This window comes from Gymnoscopelus braueri (genome assembly GCF_963280865.1).
Source record: "Gymnoscopelus braueri genome assembly, chromosome: 12".
NCBI lineage: Eukaryota > Metazoa > Chordata > Actinopteri > Myctophiformes > Myctophidae > Gymnoscopelus > Gymnoscopelus braueri.
This window is the reverse complement of record NC_137614.1, coordinates 335,039-355,913: the sequence shown is the minus strand read 5'-3', so window position 1 is coordinate 355,913 and position 20,875 is coordinate 335,039. Positions and strand designations below refer to the sequence as shown.

The following is a 20,875-nucleotide window of genomic DNA, read 5'->3' as shown; positions in this document are numbered from 1 at the left end:
GTAATGGATGGTAGGTATATCATTGAATGCTTTCCACTGTAAGTAGGTCAGAGTGTCTTTCATTTTTGGCTTCAGCTGTGCAATCACACTGACCCGACCAGGACATGATTCTGTGAACACAGAATCATGTCCTGGTCTGGTTGGTGTGATTAGCCACACACAGGTCACAGACAATCAACGAGACACTCGTACAGAGGAGTGTGATTGTCTGACACCTCTGAACGTGTGTATATGGGACCTTTTAAATTGTATGAACTAAAATTCATTTCACCCTGATATCATACACATTGCTTTAATCTGGATCAATACCCATTATGTTTTCTATTTCAGGTGAAGCAGCGTTTGGTGATGGCCTAAAAAAACAGTTCTTTCAGACAGTGATGGAGAAAGTAGAAACCGGCTTCGAGCTGAATCTTGGTGAGTTTTCAAAATGTATTATGTAAATTACCTAATTTGAACTCTATAGCAACACTTGCTAACATTATTTTAGGAAAGAATCACCCCAGTCCCCCCTTTTCCCATCAATCCTAGACAACACAGGCGGAACGTGGCTTTTCAACGGGGCAGAGGATCACAAGATCCCTTCTACATCTCGCGTCCTTGAAGAAGGAGACCTCTTCAGGGTGGCTGGGCGCATCTTTGGGCACTCCTTCCTGCATGGCGGTCCTACTTTCACTGGCCTGAGTCCAGTAGTTTTGCAGATCATCCAAGGTACAGCACTTCAGATATTTACATACTAGTTCATATATAGACATAGCTATGACTTTCCCCATATTATATGGAAATGATTAAAAATGAGCGTACTGATAGGGCAGCTGTACAGGAAAAGGAGTATTGACATCACGAGTGGAGGAAGTTGCTAGCTGTGCATAGTTTCTTGGTGTACAATATTGGCCTACATGTGTACATTGTAAATGTGTTGCATTCAAAACCAGCTACTTTTTCAATGCTTAGTCTTGAACCCTTTTTACATGGGGCTTGAGTAAGTAAGACTTCTTCCATTGCTAACATCGCATCCTTGAGTATGGGAATTGAGAGGGTGGGGCAGAGTTGGCCATTAAAACACAGATTTCCAATATTTTATAAATATTTATTTATGAGACTGCCAAATTATAACAAACAGGTGCCGTTTGTGCTCAATTGCTGAATTTCTAGCATTTACAGATTTATTTACAATTTCTGTTGCCCTGTCTTTAAAGGTGATAAAGACAATTTCCATGCCTTGGATCTCTGTGACTGCCCTGACACAGATGTTGTGGAGGTGGTGTCTCTAGTAAGTTATTCTTCCTGTAAAAATAATAATCAAAACACTTCATATGTTTAAATGATTGAAATAGAACTCTAGGATTCTTATGATTTAAAACTATGCTAACTTTTTTACTTACTGTGATGTACAAGAAAATACAACTGTTATACAACTATGCTCTTTAAATTGCAGCTTGAGAGTCAGAGGGATTTGACCCCCGAGGAAAAGTCCCAAGTAGACAGCCTCGGCGTGGCATGGTATTTCCCAGCCGTCAACAATGAGAACAGGAGGTGGTTGGCAGTCAACATCCTGCAGTATGCGGTACGTGTGAATGGATCTGGGCTTGAATTTTACATTACTTGAGTTCTGTACTTTCCTTTTTTTTGTTTCACTCTGCTACATTTCAAATAGAAATGTCACACTCTTGACTCTACTACATTTGTAGGAAGCGACTCCTGAGCCCCGAACTTACAAAAACATTATGAATTACTCCATTTGAATTGGTAAATAGCTGATCTACAAGCTCACAATTGCTTTTTGGGGCTGTACAGCAATGCATTGATATTAACAAGAAAATGTACTTCGGAGTATATACTTTGTCCATCACTGATGGTAGGACATCACTGGAGCTTTATGTAATATTCTAACATCTCCTGTCCCTCGCCCATCAATCTTCACTGAGGCTGTCTCTAGTCCAGTGAAGGATTTTTCTGCATTGAAAAAAGCTGAAAACATGGACTTGCATTACATGGAGATTAGATACTGTAATCTAAATAGTTTAATTTTAGAGCTAATGGCTAATTTAATTGCTTGACTTCTCCAGGTAATTGAACGGCGTAAAACCCAGGTCAAACAACTCCGTAAGGGGCTGAAGGACACAGGAGTACTTGAGATGGTAAAGGAGCGCCCCGCCCTGGCCGAGGTCCTCTTTCCAAGAGCAGCCTCAAAAGTGATATACCCAGAGGTAATTTTCTCATTACTGTACATTTGACTATACATTATTCTTAAAAAATCCAATCATATGGATATCGCTGAGATCTACATTGGAACGGCGTGGCTCCAATGTGGATCTCAGACTTCATGTGACCCAGGTGTGATGGTGTCAACATCAGCTGTGTATGACATATCAAGGCTTTTTTAAACGTTTTAGCATGATAAAAGTTGCCCTTTCTGCTCCCCCCCCTTCTCTAAACAAATTACATTACTTTTATTCTCAAATGTTTTATTCTCTAGATGGTGTTGAAGCGGATTATCTGGCCAATGACAGATAGTGACGACGAGGATGGCAATGTGGAGGAGACGTGCCGGGTCACAGGCTTTTTGCGTACCTACATCGAGACTGGTGAGGAGAATATGAATGCAAACCTAAACTTATGCATGTTTTGTGATACACTAATGGTTTTAAAAGTCCACTTCTGAAATATGACCATGTTTCTGTAGGCTCTTCTGATGACCTTAGAAAGCTGCTGGAGTTTTGGACAGCATGGACTGTCTTGCCCCAGCAAGGCGATTACCTCTACGTCGAAGTGGACCCAAAAGCGGAATTGCCGAAGGCCTCAACCTGCTCCACTACACTCAGACTGCCGTTGAACACCTGCACTTACCAGGAGTTCACCAAAAACTTGATGGCATCTGTGGAAAGCACCAAGTTTTGGTTTGGCATGGTCTGAAAAAAAAAAGGAAGGGGAAAAAAAAAAAAAAAAAGTGTGGGGTGGATCTCTAGGGCATTGTTCCTATCATTCTCATGGAAAGAACTCGAGTGGGTGGGGAGGGAGGAGAGGTAGAGGAAGGCCGAGGCAGCTGACCGTTGGTCGCGGTGAAGCTCATGTCCACTTTGGATTCTGTGGGGTCGGCTCCAAGGAGCTGGTTGGACCTCGGAAAAGTTCCTTCCTAGGTTTTATAAAATGTTTGCACTTTGTACCTGCGTACCTGTTTGCACTGACTTAGGTTACGGTTAATTAAATTGCACTGCAATTGTTGTTTACAAAAAATGTGTGTGTTGGCACTGGCTACATTCTGCGCCACATTACCAATCATGCACTTTACATGTGGTAAACTGTGAGTGTATATTTGTAAAAAAAACAAATAAAAGATGCACTGTCTGAATTTTGATGTCCCTTTTTAAAAATGCACCTCTTAACCACAAAAACCTGGTCTGTAGTTATCAAAAACAGCCAATCCACAAGCTCGCAATGTGCATATCGTGACATGTCGTGAGCTTGTAGATCTGCTATTTTTGGCAGAGATATGTAGAGAAAAGGAGTGTCTAGTACAGACTTCTGGGCACACTGGGAAGTATATAGGGTAAAAACAATACATTGAATATGAGAAATGGTGTTAAAGGGATTTGTGACATGAAAATGCATTAAAGTATGCTCATTCGGATAGAATGCCAAATAAGTTAGTCTGGCCTGAGGTGGGGTATGAAGTTTGGTATGGTTTTCTTTTATGGCCAAATGTCTACATTCATGAAACCACCGGCTGTCAGCATTGAACAAATGTCTTTGTATAGGGGTTATATGTATGTTACCGTATTACAAAAACACACTACTTGAATTTTCCTGTGCTCAAATGTTTTCTACCAACTTTATTATTGAAAGGTAATACATAGGCCAAGTATGAAATTAATATTGAACTGAGTGGCTTTGTTTTCTCAGTGTTGCAGACAGATCTCCCTTAACATTTGTAAAACGGAGCCAGACTGGCTGTGCAACCAAATGCCTTGGTTTTACTCCCAGGTTTTTTTTAAAATATTTTTTATTCAGCATATAGGTAGTAGTAGAAAAAAACATATGTAGTACTCATGCTTTTTCTCCCCCTTTTTTCCTACATACGACATCTAGTCAATGGTAATCTCTCAAGAACAGATTCTGCTGTGAGATAGTACAAACAGCAGAGGGTGCTGTTTTTCCTTCTCATTGGCTCAGGGTTCCCAGATTGAGTCAATGGTAATGTGACTGGTTGGAGAGACTTATTTGCCTTATTCCTCTCTCACCCATACTCAGTGGGATCTGCATTTTGGGGGCAGTCATTGAGGTAACATCGTACAAATGCATTTTGTTAATTGGGATACGACCGCTTCTATGGCTGCTGTCAGATCCCCAAGCAAACTTATGCTGCACTTGGCACCTTGAACAGTGAGTTTAAGGCATAGTCAATGGGGGCTCTTTCTTAGCGTGTCAGAATTAATGTCATGGTGCAGTGAAGTGATTGATAGGCTGTAGTAGTGACAAAGCTGCATAATGTAGACCAGAGGTCTTCAACAGGGGGTCTGGGACCCCTAGGGGGTCCTCAGAGTTACTACAGGGGGTCTGCCAAATCTTTGTGATTTTTACATTAACCACTTCAACCAAGCATCCATATTCTGAGGAGAACTTTAGCCAAAGTGGTTCGGTATAGGGGGAAAAAGAGTGAAAGTACAGAAAGTACAGAGTGAAAGGTCAGGTTTACTAAGTATTGTTTTTAGAGCATGGTTAAATGTCTGGAAATACACATTAACATGAATCCAACATGATAGTGCTGTGAAACAAGTCTATGAAGCTGCCTATGAAATCTATGAAAATAAAAAATACTTCATACAATATATAATGCGGGTCCCTGCTTTCTCTCTCAGCCAAGGGGTCCTTGGCCTGAAAACGTTGAAGACCCCTGATGTAGACATTGGTGTCATCAGCAACAACTCCAACACACGTTCCCTCCTCGGTTGCTGCATAGCCTGTGCCACGACTATTTCATCTGCCTCCTCATGGGTGATCTTTAGATCCTCTCTTGATATAGTGATGCCACCTGCTGATATCTCAGTGGGGGTAGGGTCCTGGCCACTATAACAAGTCTGCTCTGGTATCCTCCAGGAATTGTGGCTTCAGTCACAAGAACTTCTACTATGATCTGAATAAGTTGCTTCTTATTCTCTGGGATATTGAGAACTTGGTTGTGAGCAGGGAGTGGAGAGTTGGAGGACAGTTGGAACACCCTGTAGCCCCACGCCTCTAGCCTTGCGAGCAGAACACAGTGCTATACCTATCAAACACAATATAAACATTTCCAATTCTCAATTTGTGTTGCAGGTACTGCATGAAAGACTCCACATAGTCACTGACAAGAGCTTGGTTTGTTTTACTTGATGCTGGCCATGGGACAACCCATTGCACAGCCAACCAGAATAGTACAGTCGATCTGGTGAGCATTCCTCGAAGACACCTCAACCCTTGTCTTCAAATGTACTTTGGACTTGCATATCCTCATTTCCCCATAGTCATCAAATAGCTGTTGGGATGGGTGCTAGTACATTAGAGAGAACATCTTTGGCTATTAATATTCTAATTATGCACATTTCCCAACATTACATTTTTAGCAAACATTTCATATTTCATACACTAGGCCTATGGATTACATTTCAATAATAGAAAGTTAAAACTACATTCACTCAAAAAAATCCTAGTAGTGTATTTTTTTTAATAAAGAAATTGCTCAATGTTGACAGTCGGTTAGCAGGTGGTTTCATGAATGTATTTAGGCTATATAAAACTATATACCAAATGTCATACTATATACCAAATTTCATTAAAAAAAAAGGCCCTTTGGCTGCCGGACTGTTTTTATTTATCTTATTATCCTTCCACTCCAACGGTGGCAAGGTGGCATACCCACCCCGGTACGGTAGGTGGCGGTATGCCCGTGAAGACACCATATTTTAGAGACGGTACCTCTTTGAGGTGCCAGTCCCATACATAAAGACAGCTGAAGAAGTCCCATTGACCCTTGACAGCGAGAAGATGGCGTTCCTTGGAAGAGTCGCGCAGTCTTTAGTGCAGTTGGCTCATCTGGTGGAACAGAATAATATTTCTGAATCCAATGCTCATGACCGAGTTGAACAAATAATAGAGAATTTGGCAGAATATTCTGCCGTCACAGACACGAACATCAACGAGGTAGCTATCTCCAATCTCTTAGCTATCCGTGATCAACTTGTTGATGTGTTGCCTGCTCCGGTCATTGAAAGGGGACGGCCAGCTATTTACATCCCATTCGAAGTGATCGAGAGGTATTTACTGCAAGGGTTTAAAGTGAAGGAGATAGCAGAGCTGTTTGGCGTAAGCCTCCGGACCATCCATCGGAGAATGCAAACCAACGGATTGAGGTAAATTCTACTACTCGACTGTATGTGTAGCCACAAGCAACTTAGATCCTACATGCATCTATTCAGTGGTGGAAAAAGTACTCAAATTCTCTACTTAAGTAAAAGTACCAATACTGCAATATCAAAATACTCTGTTACAAGTAAATTCAAAATTTACTTGAGTTAAAGTACAAAAGTATTGGCATCAAAATGTACTTAAAGTACCAAAAGTAAAAGTACTAAATATTTGAAAATAGCAGATCTACAAGCTCACAACGCTTGTAGATCTGCTATTTTCAAATAGCCTAGGTATAAAATAGGGCTAAAGTGGTTAATGTGTGTTTCATAATATCATAATTTATATCTGAAAAGTAACTAGTAACTAAAGTTTTCAAGTAAATGTAGTGGAGTAAAAGTACAATATTTGCCTCTGAGATGTAGTGGAGTAAAAGTATTGGAAATTGGAAATACTAGTAAAGTACAAATGCCTCAACATTTTACTTAAGTACAGTACTTAAGTAAATGTACTTAGTTACTTTACACCACTGCATCTATTATCCTCCATTCTTGACACCCCATGTGATTGTATCAAACGGCGACAAAATAACCAATATTGCACCTGTACGGACAGCTTGGATTATCCTCTTTGTCTCAGTCAAGACTTTGTTTGAAAAAAATGATTGAAAATCATTCAACGTCTTGCGTACCACCTGTTACAAACATAAACACTACATGTATGTATGTATTATTAATGCATGTATGTATTGATATGTATGTATTCTTTTTTTACAGAGTATCTGACACATACTCTGAAATGAGTGACGTCGAGCTAGATGAAGTTATAGCTGACATTCATATAGCTCACCCTAACACCGGATACAGAATGATGGGAGCATTCTTGCGTGCCAGAGGCCTGCGAGTGCAAAGTAAGTGTGTGTGTGTGTGTGTGTGTGTGTGTGTGTGTGTGTGTGTGTACAAATGCAGTATATAAAGTAATATTTCGATTACTTGGGGTTCTATTTTGTTATAGTAATCATTGATGTAGTGTTTATTCAGTAACTGGTCTCTTCAGCTCTTTAATGAACATAAAATACACTTGCAGGTGGGACACCAATTTAATCCAACCAGGAGAGAGAACTCATTTATAAGCATACATTTGTATAGTGTTGTGGTTCCAATTAGTCCACTCATTGTTTGGTTTCATCACTTCCAATTTCACTTGTTTATACTATAACATGTATGAGTTCCCTCTCCTCATTGGATGAAATAACACAACAGGTATTGTCTGTTCACTAAAGGAAACTGAGAAACCGCCTTTACTGAACAAACACTCCATACTATATCAATGATTACAATATAGAGAAATGTAACACTTACTACACTTACTTTAAGAAAAAACATTACTTACTGCACCTTTTATTGGTGCATGTTTGTCATGTTTGGTGAGCATTTCTTTTCTCCCCCCCGCGTAGTTCCAAGAGTGCGCGATTCGTTAAGAAGAGTGGACCCAGATGGGACGGAATTGCGAGCCATAGCCAACCGCACTCTGAGACGCAGGCAATATTCTGTTCCAGCACCTAATGCAATGTGGCACATTGATGGAAACCATAAATTAATCCGGTATTTTCTTCCAGTATTTTTACATGCCTCAATACATGTATTACATTATCTGAGTATTCTTTCAAAGTAGGCATATTGTAACCTCCCTTTCTTTCTACACTACAGTACACTACAGTATGTTAAACACCCAGTTTTCTATTAGTATGAATACTTTTCAAAGTTCTAATGTCTTTTACATTTTAGTGTGGGATGTCATCCCCCTTAAGAGAGTCAGATTGTTTTAAAGCTTTGTGAATGATAAACTAGATTGGTATATCCTAGTAATTGTGATTAGAAAATAGTCAGTCAAATGTAGTTCTAATCTGTAATGTACTCTGTCCTTTTCTCCTTCTTATTAATAGCTGGAGATTTGTGGTTCATGGTGGAATAGACGGCTTCAGTCGTTTGATTGTTTTTCTGTCTGCTGCTACGAACAACCGAGCCTCTACGGTACTGCAGAGTTTCCTTGGTGCAGTCAACACATTTGGTTTGCCGTCTCGTGTACGCTCGGACAAGGGTGGTGAGAACGTTGACGTCGCCCATTTCATGGTGGAAAACCGGGGTCCGAACCGGAACTCGCACATTACAGGAAGGAGTGTCCATAACCAACGGTATGCTTTTCATAGTACTGTGTTTTAACCACTTGAACACTAGCACCGCTATTCTGGGAGGAACATTCTCTGAAAATTGTAGATTCGTTGTGAACTTGTAATGTTGTATTGATTTTTTTTCGGCTAAAAGATATTTAGTTGACGGAAAAAAGACCGGAAAAAGTACACATAGCCGACCCCGGTCAACTAAGTATTACCCTATTAAGTATAGAGGTTTATGTTGTTAAGAAAACTATGCTGGCTTCTATTTTCATTTAGAGCACATGAGACAAAGCTTATTGTTCTCCAATTAAATGTGGTTCCTTGAAAACAACTTTTGGGTACAATCCTTCTACACTGTTTAAGCGAGACATACCATTCAAACTTTTAAAATGTAGCTTTGATCAACTTGATACCAGACATAATACTAGTTTTACATTTTAAGTAAGGACTCCTAGGGTAGACCAGCCAGACATGTTCTGAAGCCACAAGTGCTCATTCCCTCAGAAAGCAATAATTGAACATTAAATTCCACTCAGAACATTCTAAAGGCCTACCATTTTAAACGTCAGCCAACCACCCCAGACTACCGTTCATAACTGCCAAGGAATCAGACCAAAGTGCTTAATTGTTTGTACTGTCACTCAATATTATTCACTTGTCTTTTATTTTTTTTATCAAAATTGTAGGATAGAGCGCCTATGGAGGGATGTGTACATGCAAGTCCTTGATGTGTTCCATCTTCTCTTCCGTAACCTTGAGAGAGAGGGGATGTTGAATCCTGATGACGAGGCACATCTTTTTGCACTCCATTGGACTTTTCTGCCTCAACTGCAGAGACAACTGGACTTCTTTATGGAGGCCTGGAACCATCACGGCTTGAGAACAGAAGGTAGCCAGTCTCCATACAGACTTTGGACACGATTCAGAAACCTTGAAGACTCGGATCAGGTATGACAACTGTTGGTTGTTACATTGTTTTAGGAACCACTATTTTGAATTGCAGCTTAAGGGCATATTGGCAACCGACCGTGTTGTCTTTGAATACGCTTTCACTGTTTATTGGTCATGCTACTCCTACAACATTTAATGCCATTTCAACTTGAAGGGAAAGGCCACCAATGCTAAATGTCTGCAGATATGCCTTTGACCAGCCATAGAGTGGCACACAAAACACAAATGTTTTGTGGAATTCCCCTTTAGAAATGTACATGTTGTCCGGTTAAGTGGAGTGCACTCGCACACAGAAAGGCCCAACTAAACATTCTGAAACAGTTAAAAGTTGCCACAGCCCGAATATTAGAGCTACTTAAGTATCCAGTCTGCTGAAACGACAAAAGTTGAATAAACTTTGCATTCTAATTGTCTTACAAGGTGGAGGCAGATTATGGAATTGATTGGACTGGACCATATGGCCACGATGACCGTGGAGGTTCTGGAGAACTACTTCGAGTCCCAGAAGTGCAGCTGCAGCGACCTCTTACTGCAGAGGACATTGCCAGATTACCCAACCCCAATGTTGACTTATTGGATTCACTTGACATCTACAATGCTACAGTGCAGCAGTTAACCACTTAAATAAAGTACAAATAATAGTTTTTGGTTTGAACAAAGTTGTTTATTTTTTATATATATATATATTCAGATGGTAATCATTGCTAGTGTTTTAACAGTGGTCTCCCCATCTTTACAGCGCTTTAATAAACAGACATTACGTTTTCAGGTGGGTTGCCAATTTCATATAATTTAACTTGTTTTTCATGAAATTGGTATCCTTAACTGGAAATGCAGTTTGCTGGTTACTCAAAAGCCCTATACAGAATAGAGATCTAGTTAACATAAATATGTAATGTGAAACACTGTGGCTATGATAAAAGCATTACTGATTGTACTGAAACAATCATTTTGCTGCATTTAAAACCTGTGAGCTTGTACATACCCTTGTATGATGTAGAGGTCTTCAACAGGGGGGGGGGGGGGGGGGGTCCAAATATTTTTGATTAGAACTTTTTTTTACATTAACCACTTGAACCATAGTATCTCTTCTGAGGGAAATATTTGCCAAAAATAGCTGATCTACAAGCTCACAATGCCTCGCACTGCAAGGCGTTGTGAGCTTGTAGAACGGCTATTTTTGGCAAAAACTTTTGGTGTAGAGGTAAAAACGGAGAACACCAAGTACAGAGCCAATGGTACGACCATCAATCTAACAATAGAGAAGTCAACAAACTAAAAAATAACATTAATTTACTCATCAGATGATAGTGCTGTCAAACAAGTCTATGAAATATATTAAGTTTAGTTGACTGTTTGCCCCAAAATACAGACACCAGGTACTTGTGGTTACAACACTGACATGAGTGCAGGATCAAGAGGCGTATTTATAAAGTGACATCATAAAAAATGCAGCCAGCACAATTATTCTTAATTGTGATCACTGAGCAACGGTAATTTATGAATTGCCAAATGTGTTAACATGTAGTGTTTTTAATGGGCCCCCAGTCTACACAAATAACGTTGATGGATATTGTGGTATCTGAACAGTGTGCAATTTAAAACATATTAAGAAATGATACTAAAGTAAAACCCTCATAACATAATGTACAAATCTAAAACCATATGTTAGCAGTACTGGGATCACAAGTCCACTTTGGCCTGTACACAGGAGAGCTTATTCAGAGGTGGCTGATGGGCCTAGCCAGGTGGGGGTGGAATTAGCATTCCCAATTGGGGAGACAAAAGGTCTCCACTCCCTTCCTCCATGCACTTGCAAATCATGTCACCTAATGTTCAAAGAAGTTAATCAACAGGTGGTGGGGGCTCTCCCCCACCCCACAGTCTGTGTTCTAAATGTAAATGTGAAATACAGGGCATAAAAGTAAACTGTAATGTGACTTTAGGAACACTCTCACAAGCCGTCAGGCTGGGGGGTGGACAGGGGCTCTGCTCCTGGCTGCTCCTCTGTATGCTGTTTGTTTGATGCTGAATAAACCACTGAAGGAACCTGGAAACCCTGACGTCTGTCTCTGTCTGTCTCTTCTCCTCCACTTCTTATAACAACTACAAGCCTGCTAACCTGCAGTTTATGCCTCATAATATACGACATTTGGCGAACCAGCGGCTATTGTTGCTTTCCATTTCGGAGGCGCTTTAGAGAAGAACCTGTGTATTTTGAGGTGGCCGTGATGCGGGCCTGTGAGGAGGATCGGGTCCGTGGATGTCTTCCTACGGCGAGGAGGACCGCCGCGGAGCAGACCATGGAGACTTCAGGGCGACCTACGATGAATGCCTTGCGACGGCGACGTTGTGATGACTGCGCGGCCGCTCGTGACCGGATCTCGGATGGCTACTCAACTAACTACTCTTCTCTGCGGAGCGCCTGGCTGTGGAGACGGCGGAGCGGAAAACTTTCTGTCGAAGTTGTCCGTGGGGGGAGGTGGTGAGAAGAGCGGCTATCTTTTTGGCTGGAACAATGATATCACCTGGAACTGCGCTCAGCTATTCTGTTGACGTGCGTGGACATTGAAATAGAGGCGACGAAAGCAGCATTTTTGGATGGAACACTGAACATTCGGGACAAGAGGTTGTATTTTAGTGATAAAGTGATTTGAACCACGGAGCGTTATTTTTGTTGCCGTGCGTAAAAGTGTGATGTGAGGATTTAGTTGTTACACTCTCTGGTCTATTTCATTGAAGAAACACTTTCTTCTGTTCAATGTCGGCACCTCCGTTGGTAGTTAGCATGTGTAGTTAATAGGAGTACTCGAAAGGTTCTATCTTTGGTTACAAGTTTGGTGACTCGGCGTGGGGGGACATTGGTAGAGGGAAGGGTTATCTTTAGTGTGAGAGTTTAAAGTAAACAGAGACCTGCGCACTATTGAATGAGAATGCATTTTGACTGGTGTTTTTATTTTCGAGACATGGTTATGATGAATTGAAGAAGTGGTATAAAGAGAAAGTTCAGCACCGTATTGATGTATTTTCTGTGAATAAGGTTTTCTGAGTTGTTTTATATTTTAAGCTTGTTTTATTTTTAAATGGTTTCAGTCTTTGCCTTTGGTGTCAGTCGAAAGTCATGTGATCCATGACGCACGCGTCCAATGTTAGCCGATCCGTTACTAAATACTGATATTCTTGCTTGATTTTGTGAAGCAGTTTGTCTATTTTATTTTGAAATTTAAGGTAAATCACTGTATGACCATTATGTAATTTTGATGCTTGTATCTAAGTTGTTTTGTCTGATGTGATGTTTGATGTTAATTCTTCCTAAATGTTCTTTGTTTAGGTTTCAGCCATTGATTGGTCTTGGGGGGTGTAGCAGGATGTTGTTTTTTGGTGTTTTCTCTTGCAAACTGTTCTATTTAATATACCTGGTTGCGGAAGAAGTTAAATTCTTCCGTGGGGGGAATAGTTGTGTGGTATCTGAACAGTGTGCAATTTAAAACATATTAAGAAATGATACTAAAGTAAAACCCTCATAACATAATGTACAAATCTAAAACCATATGTTAGCAGTACTGGGATCACAAGTCCACTTTGGCCTGTACACAGGAGAGCTTATTCAGAGGTGGCTGATGGGCCTAGCCAGGTGGGGGTGGAATTAGCATTCCCAATTGGGGAGACAAAAGGTCTCCACTCCCTTCCTCCATGCACTTGCAAATCATGTCACCTAATGTTCAAAGAAGTTAATCAACAGGTGGTGGGGGCTCTCCCCCACCCCACAGTCTGTGTTCTAAATGTAAATGTGAAATACAGGGCATAAAAGTAAACTGTAATGTGACTTTAGGAACACTCTCACAAGCCGTCAGGCTGGGGGGTGGACAGGGGCTCTGCTCCTGGCTGCTCCTCTGTATGCTGTTTGTTTGATGCTGAATAAACCACTGAAGGAACCTGGAAACCCTGACGTCTGTCTCTGTCTGTCTCTTCTCCTCCACTTCTTATAACAACTACAAGCCTGCTAACCTGCAGTTTATGCCTCATAATATACGACAATATTCTTCTCAGCATTCTCAATGTAGCTTTGTAAAGAACCTGTGATTTGGTAGGTCTCTTCCATATTGCTGTCGTGGTCCTCATCTTCACTATCTAGCCTTGATATGTCATATCACTACTGCCATCACACCTGGGTCTCATGAAGTCATAATGTATAGTGCTTAACAGTCTAATGTACAGTAATAAGAAAATTACCTCTGGGTCTCACTTGTGCTGCAGATCTTGGAAACGGTACTATAATATACCATTTGGTTTTTTGTATGGCTTTAACTCTACTACATTCCAAAGACATTGTACTTTTTGGGTTGTTGAAAATGACATTACAATACACAAATGCCTTTTTTCACCATTAGTATTGACAGTCCACATATATTTGTGTAAAAGCTTTCTTCCAGATAACATTGTACACACATTGTCTACACTATCCCACTGAGCATTTTTCGGGCTATTAGACGTTTAAATGACGTCTAAACGTCACCTAGCCGTCTAGGCTAAATCCGGTTTATGAGTGGTCTAGAATTGAAAGTTTTTTCAACGTCTAAACCTAGCCTAGACGTTATTTCAACGTCGTTTGGACGTCTAGATATAAATATATAACCGTTCAAATGACGTTGAAAGAACGTCTAGGCTTAGCCTAGACGTCGAAAAAACTTTCATTTTTAGACCACTCATAAACCGGATTTAGCCTAGACGTTATTTAGACGTCTAATAGACGCTCAGTGGGTTAAACCCTATTATAGACTATGAACGTTGTTTAGACGTCATGTAAACGTCTATTTAATAAGGATACTTATAATTAAATCATATGTTTAAATAACATCTAAACTTGTAGGCAATATACACCTTTAAGATCTATCAAATTATTCACACGAAACCTATATTAATGGATTTAAATGCCTCAATTTTAATGCAGATTCAGGTTCTCTACAAAAACTACCTGATGGACCAAATTTGACCTGTTTTGCTTACCTTGGTAGTAGTGTAGTCCCATGATGTTCTGATAATTTGTTAACATTATGTTGTTATCTTTCTGGATCTTTTAAATAGGTTGCAGTGTGACACTAATGTCATGCTACTCTTTATTGTACCACTGGATGAAATCATGTTTCTTAATGTTAACATTGATCTACTCTGAACATAACTATCCTTCATCCCTCCCGGTGAGCTGCGGGGTTCCTCAAGGCAGCATTCTAGGGCCGTTACTGTTCCTTCTATACATTAACGACATGAATGCTGCCTGTAACTGCAAACTGTTCCTGTTCGCTGATGACTCGGCACTCCTGATCTCGGGTGAGGACAAGTTGCAAGTTGAGGAAGCTCTCAGCTCTGAACTCTCAAAAATCCGTACCTGGCTTACCGATAACAAACTGTCTCTACACCTTGGGAAAACTGAATCCATCCTATTTGGGACAAAACATTCCCTCAGTAAAATGAAGGTAAATGACTTCAAGGTCAAAGTCGATGACACAATCATCACTAGCAAAGAAGAGATTACCTATTTGGGATGTATTCTGGACAAATACCTGTCAGGTGAAAGCATGGCAACAAAGGTGGTCAAAGGAGTAAACCAGAGAACCAGATTTATGGGCAGAGTTTCCTCTTTTGTCAACCCTCAGGCCCTCAGGACCCTCTCAGGGGCCCTGATTCAGCCCCTTTTTGACTATGCTAGCTCCTCTTGGTACTCCAACACCTCAGTGTCACTGCAGACTAAGCTTCAAACCTCCCAAAACAAACTGATCCGACTACTTCTCGGACTGGGGCCCATGACCCACCTCTCTCCCATTCACTTTGCCAGCCTAGGCTGGCTCAGGGTGGAAGACAGGGTTAAACAACTAAAAATGGGTCTGGTCTTCAAAATTGTAAATGCAGATTTGCCCGATATGCCCCCTATACCCGCATATCTGTATAAATACCTCGAAAAAGTTAGTGACACCCACAGCCACGAAACTAGAGGGAGCGTAAACAACAATCTGGTACCACCCACCCATAAAACAAACATGGGCAAATTCTCCTTCTATAGCACAGCCACCAAGGAATGGAATAGTCTAACCCCATCCCTCAAAAAATGCAGTTCGCTGGGCTCATTCAAAACAGCCCTAAAAACCCATCTTTCTGGAGGCCGAAAGAGGAGCTAGTACCAGTTTCCCTGTAGACAGACGACCCCCCCCCCTCCTCATTTTGTACATATTTTGTATTTCCTCATGCTTTTTTTGTATATAATTTTTTATTTTTCCATGCTTCCCCCCCCCCCTTCTTTTTGTACATATATTTTTAAATGCTTTTTTTGTACATAGTGGTACTTTTTCTGTATTATCTGTATTTTCATGTTGATTTTTGAACTGTTTGGTTGCTACTATATATGTCTATGAAATTAACTCAAGGACCCCAACGGAAACAAGTCCGCAAGGACTTTTTTGGCCGGACCTTTTAGACAAAAGCATTATAAATGTAACTGTGTTGTTTTACATTCTTTTGCCTAATAAAAATTTCAATCAAATCAATCAATCAACTGTAATTTCAATCACAATACATATTTCAACAAAAAAAAAAACATACCAAAGCTTGTACAATCGTTCTTTAATTTCTGCGCCTCTTAATGCTTTAAGCCATTAAGACCTGTCATGTTAGATTTTAAACACTTTAACACAGGGGTCTTCAACGTTTTCAGGCCAAGGACCCCCTAGCTGAGAGAGAGATGAAGCAGGGACCCCCATATCTATAACATTGTGTTGTAGATTCATCTTTTTTTCCCCCTCTACACCAAACCTCTTTGCCAAAAATAGCAGATCTACAAGCTCACAACGCCTCGCAGCGCAAGGCGTTGTGAGCTTGTAGATCTGCTATTTTTGGCTAAAGCTCTCTTCAGAAAAAGGATGCTAGGGTTCAAGTGGTTAATGTAATAGATATCATATCACACAAAGATTTGGCGGACCCCCTGTAGTAACTCTGAGGACCCCCTAGGGGTCCCGGACCCTCTGTTGAAGACCTCTGCTTTAACACATCTTATACTTGAGCTATTCAAAAATAGCAGATCTACAAGCTCATAGCACGGCACTCGGCGCTAGTAGATCTGCTATATTTTTGTTTTAACAATCTTGAACATTTTTGCAAATCTTTGAATGTATGTTTTTACGTCAAATCTTTGCTTTGCCTAGACTTGAGTTATAAATGTATATATATATATATATTTATTCAAAGATTTACACTTTTTTTTAATCTTCAAAAAATAGCAGATCTACAAGCTCTTAGCGCGGCACCGAGTTCCGCGCTATGAGCTTGTATATCTGCTATTTTTTGAATAGCCAAAGAAATCTTAAGTGACACAGATGCTTTCCCTGTCTTAATGCGTTAAACAACAAGAAAATACAAGTTTTAACAAAATGTTTTGACCAAATAATAACATTGGATTTGCTTCAAGGCGTTGCCCTCTTCTTGTATCCCCCTCCACCACTTCTACCAGGCGCCTGCTTGAAGTGGTCTGACCAGGTTCTCTCTGAATGTCTTCTGAACGGCTTCTGCAGTCAAAACAATGACAAATAACTCTCATACACACCGGTGTACAACATGAATAAGCAATCAACAAATAGCTAGCACTGACAAAGTTATTTTTACCATTGATGACAGAAAGATAGAAGGTAGTGCTTTTGAAAGCTCTCTCCTGCTGTCCGGCACCATGCTAGGCACCAGTCTGAAACAAAAAAAAACGTGAAGCTAAATTGTCAATAGGCATACTCTGCCAACAATAATGTTGATATGAAACAGAAATAATACACTAACACAGTGGAAAGTGATAAATAATACTTCCATTCTTACTTTTCTCCGACATGGGAAACTGAAATAAACAAACCTTGTGACAGTCTGCCTGTAATTTAGGATGTGAGGCTATACTTTGGCTGGTGCAGATCTTAATAAACAACATTACTTGTTTTACAAGTTCAACATCATCATCATCTCTCCCCAATTAAATCTTTGCCACAGTAAGATGACTTCCAAAGTTTATCCAAAGGTACCTTTTGAAATCCTGTGACTGTTTCTCCTCGGAGTTCTGATAAGATTTCCTGCTGGTGAAAGACAAGGCAATTACATGTCATACTTGCTACTTACTGTTGGGGGGAGAAAAGGAAATTAAACATCTTACTTGCACCATTGCAACCCATTTTGCTCACTGCTACAGTCAATTTTAAATTTACCTTGTGGTGTTATTTCTTCATTGGGGCTGGAGTAAGGCTTCGATTCACTGTTGGGGGTAAAGGAAATAAATTAGACATAGTCACCGTTATGATCACTCCTAGACTTAAAATCTAACTTGTGTAGGTAGTCCTTGCTCCATTTCATCTTGGAGTAAGGCTAAGATTCTGTTTGGTGGGGGTAGTTACTCATCTCACTTACAAACTCACCATTTATATCACTGCAAAACTCAAATAAAATTGTACCTTGTGGTTGTGTAGTCCTGGCACTGCTTTGGCATACGCCTTTGTTACACTGTTGAGGAGAAAACAAAGTAAATTACATGTCATAATTACACCATCACTATTGTGCTCAGCTATAGCAAATCAAATTCTACATTGTGTAGTCCTGACTCTTGCTTGCACCGGACTGAAGCCACAATTTACTATTAGGGGTGGAAGACAATGAAATTACATATTCAACAATGTTTTCAATGTCATCTCCAAATATCTCCACTTTGCCATCTACACATACCTTGTGATCTCTGTGTCCTCAGTCCATTCAGGGCAGCTTGAGCAAGCAGTGTATTGCTGTGATCTGTTTGAAAACAATGTCATTATTAATTTCACAGCTTGTCTCAGCCCCATATAGCAGTACTGACTCCACTGTAAATGGATCCACAACAGCACTGTTCCTCCGTAGCCTGGCCAAAACAAAATCTAAATGGCTTCTGCAATGAACATATAAACAAATTAATTAATTCTAAGATTGGGAGTATCAATAGCATAGGTTATGTAATCTAGAGTGTACACTGTACAGCTTGAAAATGAAATATATTTTTTTAGCCCTGACAATTACTGCAACATCACCCTGTTGACATAATGGTGATGTCTTTTTGAACTTCCTTTCCCTTGTTGACCTCCTCCATTCAAATTAAAGTGTGTCATAGGTGAGTAAAGAGTCCAACAACACTGGAATGACTCTTAACTAGTGTTGAGATTATTACAAACATGCATTTCTACAGGATATAAGACATTAAAGTTTGTAGTCATGTCATTCAATTGAATGTACAAGTGGCCAATACAAAGTATAAAGAGCTCCATTCTGATTGTTACTGATTAGCATGAGCCAAGTCTGTAGGAATTTGCTACATCTCAACATATGTGATACAAGAGGCTCCTGGATACTATAATAGCAGTTTAATTCAAATGTACAATTTTGCTGAACTACCAAGGAGACATAACATGTTTGTTTTAAACACCTTTGTGGTGTTTACAGCCTATTGCAAGTATGACCTGGTGTTGAGGTGTGGATAGGGGCTGTCAACGTGGTATTATGTGGGCAGTGTGTATAGTTTAAAAACAATCTGTAGAGTTTAGTTGTATAACTATCTAAACATTGGCACAACATCCACCACAGGACATGACAGCGTGGTTACATAATATAGCCAAACTCACATCTTTCCATCACCCTTTGCCATTTGTGTTCCTGAAACAAGATTGACAAAACAGACAGTTGTATGGCCTAATATTTCACATGTAGTCCTCACAAGAGGTGATAGCATTAACATTGGATATCACAAGTAGTGACAGAAGTGGTCTACACATTCCCTGAAATTAATTTGGTGGTTTTGGTGTCACTTTAAACAGAAGAGATCTATACATACATGGACAGTCACTTTATTCCAATTAAAAATAGTTAAAAATGATAAATCAACTAAATATTAGGCCTACCTTTCACGACACCTTCAACATGTTGGTACATGTTAGCCTGCAAATTGTTTAAGAGCAATAATTTATTACACTGTACCATATTCAACAAGGTTCACTCCAATTGGAACAAAATAAAAGATTATACACAATTTATGTTCCGTGGTTTTACTCATTGCAGTAAAGTAGTGGATGTACAAGCTCACACCGTGATGCAGATGCAAAGCGTTGAGCTTGTAAATCGACGTTTTTCACGGACTGCAAGTTAGCTGCTAGCTTTAGTTAGCTGCAACTAGCAGCTTAGCTAGCTAGCTGCAGCAGCTAGCAGCTAACTTTAGTAGTTATAAGCTTGCAAGCGGCTTAAGAAACGTTTTAAAATCAATAAGGAAAGAACACTCACCTCTATAGTCGTATTGCCATTTAAATAATTAAACTTCATGGTGATGAAAATCGTGATAACTCGCATGAAATGTATCTAGTTGAGTGTTGTCGTCCGTGCCGTGGCCGCGCTGGCTGGAACACTGTGTTATTATTGTGCTTGCAACGACCCACTAATGTTGCCATGTCTCGTCAGAGAAATCAGAAAAAACAACCTCCGAAACCAATCTGCGGTTTACTGTTGTTGTCAAACTAGCGTTGCCAAGTCTCATGAGAGAAATAAGCAAGCCGAACTATTAAAAAAATAAAAAAATAAGTAAATGTCATGGTTTAAAACGGGTCTAAATGTAGACGTTGATATATGGTTTTGATTTAAACGTCTAAATCTAGGCTAAATTTAAACTATACTGTATATTGATAAATGGCTATTCAAATTATTTTAGTCCAATATTTGGAGATCAGTTGTGCAGCTTCAGTTGTTTTTTTAATCAAAGTTTTCAAACAACATGATAAAAAAATTAAGTAAATGTCATGGTTCAAAACTGGTCTAAATGTAGACGTTGATATATGGTTTTGATTTAAACGTCTAAATCTAGGCTACATTTAAACTATACTGTATATTGATAAATGGCTAATCAAATTATTTTAGTCCAATATTTGGAGATCAGTTGTGCAGCTTACAGTTGTTTTTTTTAATCAAAGTTTATGGAATAATGGATTAAATTCAATCGTCTAGATTCGGTCTATAAAACGACCGAATCTAGACGGGTGAAATTAGGTCTAAACAAAAACTAGACGTCTAAATACCGACTATGGCTCACTGGGTATATAATCTCACATCAGAACGTGGCATTTTTCCATAGCATCATTCGATTGGCTCGGCAGCAGATTTGAACGGTTAACACACATACAGGTGTCAATATTGTTACCCGTTTAAATCTGCTGTCGAGTCAATCAGACGAAGCTATGGGACAATGGACCGCAGCAGGACTGGAAACCTGGGACTTAAGTTAGCACAGAGCTTGTTACTAGGCTATAACAATCCAGGTAAAGCCTGGATGACATTGTAATGCAG

The 20,875-nt window shown here is 39.9% G+C and overlaps 2 long non-coding RNA genes across 2 annotated transcripts in view; one reads left to right on the top strand and one right to left on the bottom strand.

Annotated features, from left to right (window-relative positions):
- LOC308096699 overlaps window positions 1-20,875 on the top strand; it is a 169,024-nt gene that overhangs the window by 9,278 nt on the left and 138,871 nt on the right. The gene's annotated exons all lie outside the window — the stretch shown is intronic.
- On the bottom strand, window positions 16,429-19,937 carry LOC308097548. The gene is made up of 9 exons (XR_013934224.1): window positions 19,823-19,937; window positions 19,447-19,483; window positions 19,171-19,201; window positions 18,248-18,310; window positions 17,980-18,028; window positions 17,737-17,783; window positions 17,557-17,607; window positions 17,159-17,234; window positions 16,429-17,061 (listed from the first exon to the last, which is right to left on the bottom strand). It is a non-coding gene; the product is annotated as an uncharacterized lncRNA (long non-coding RNA).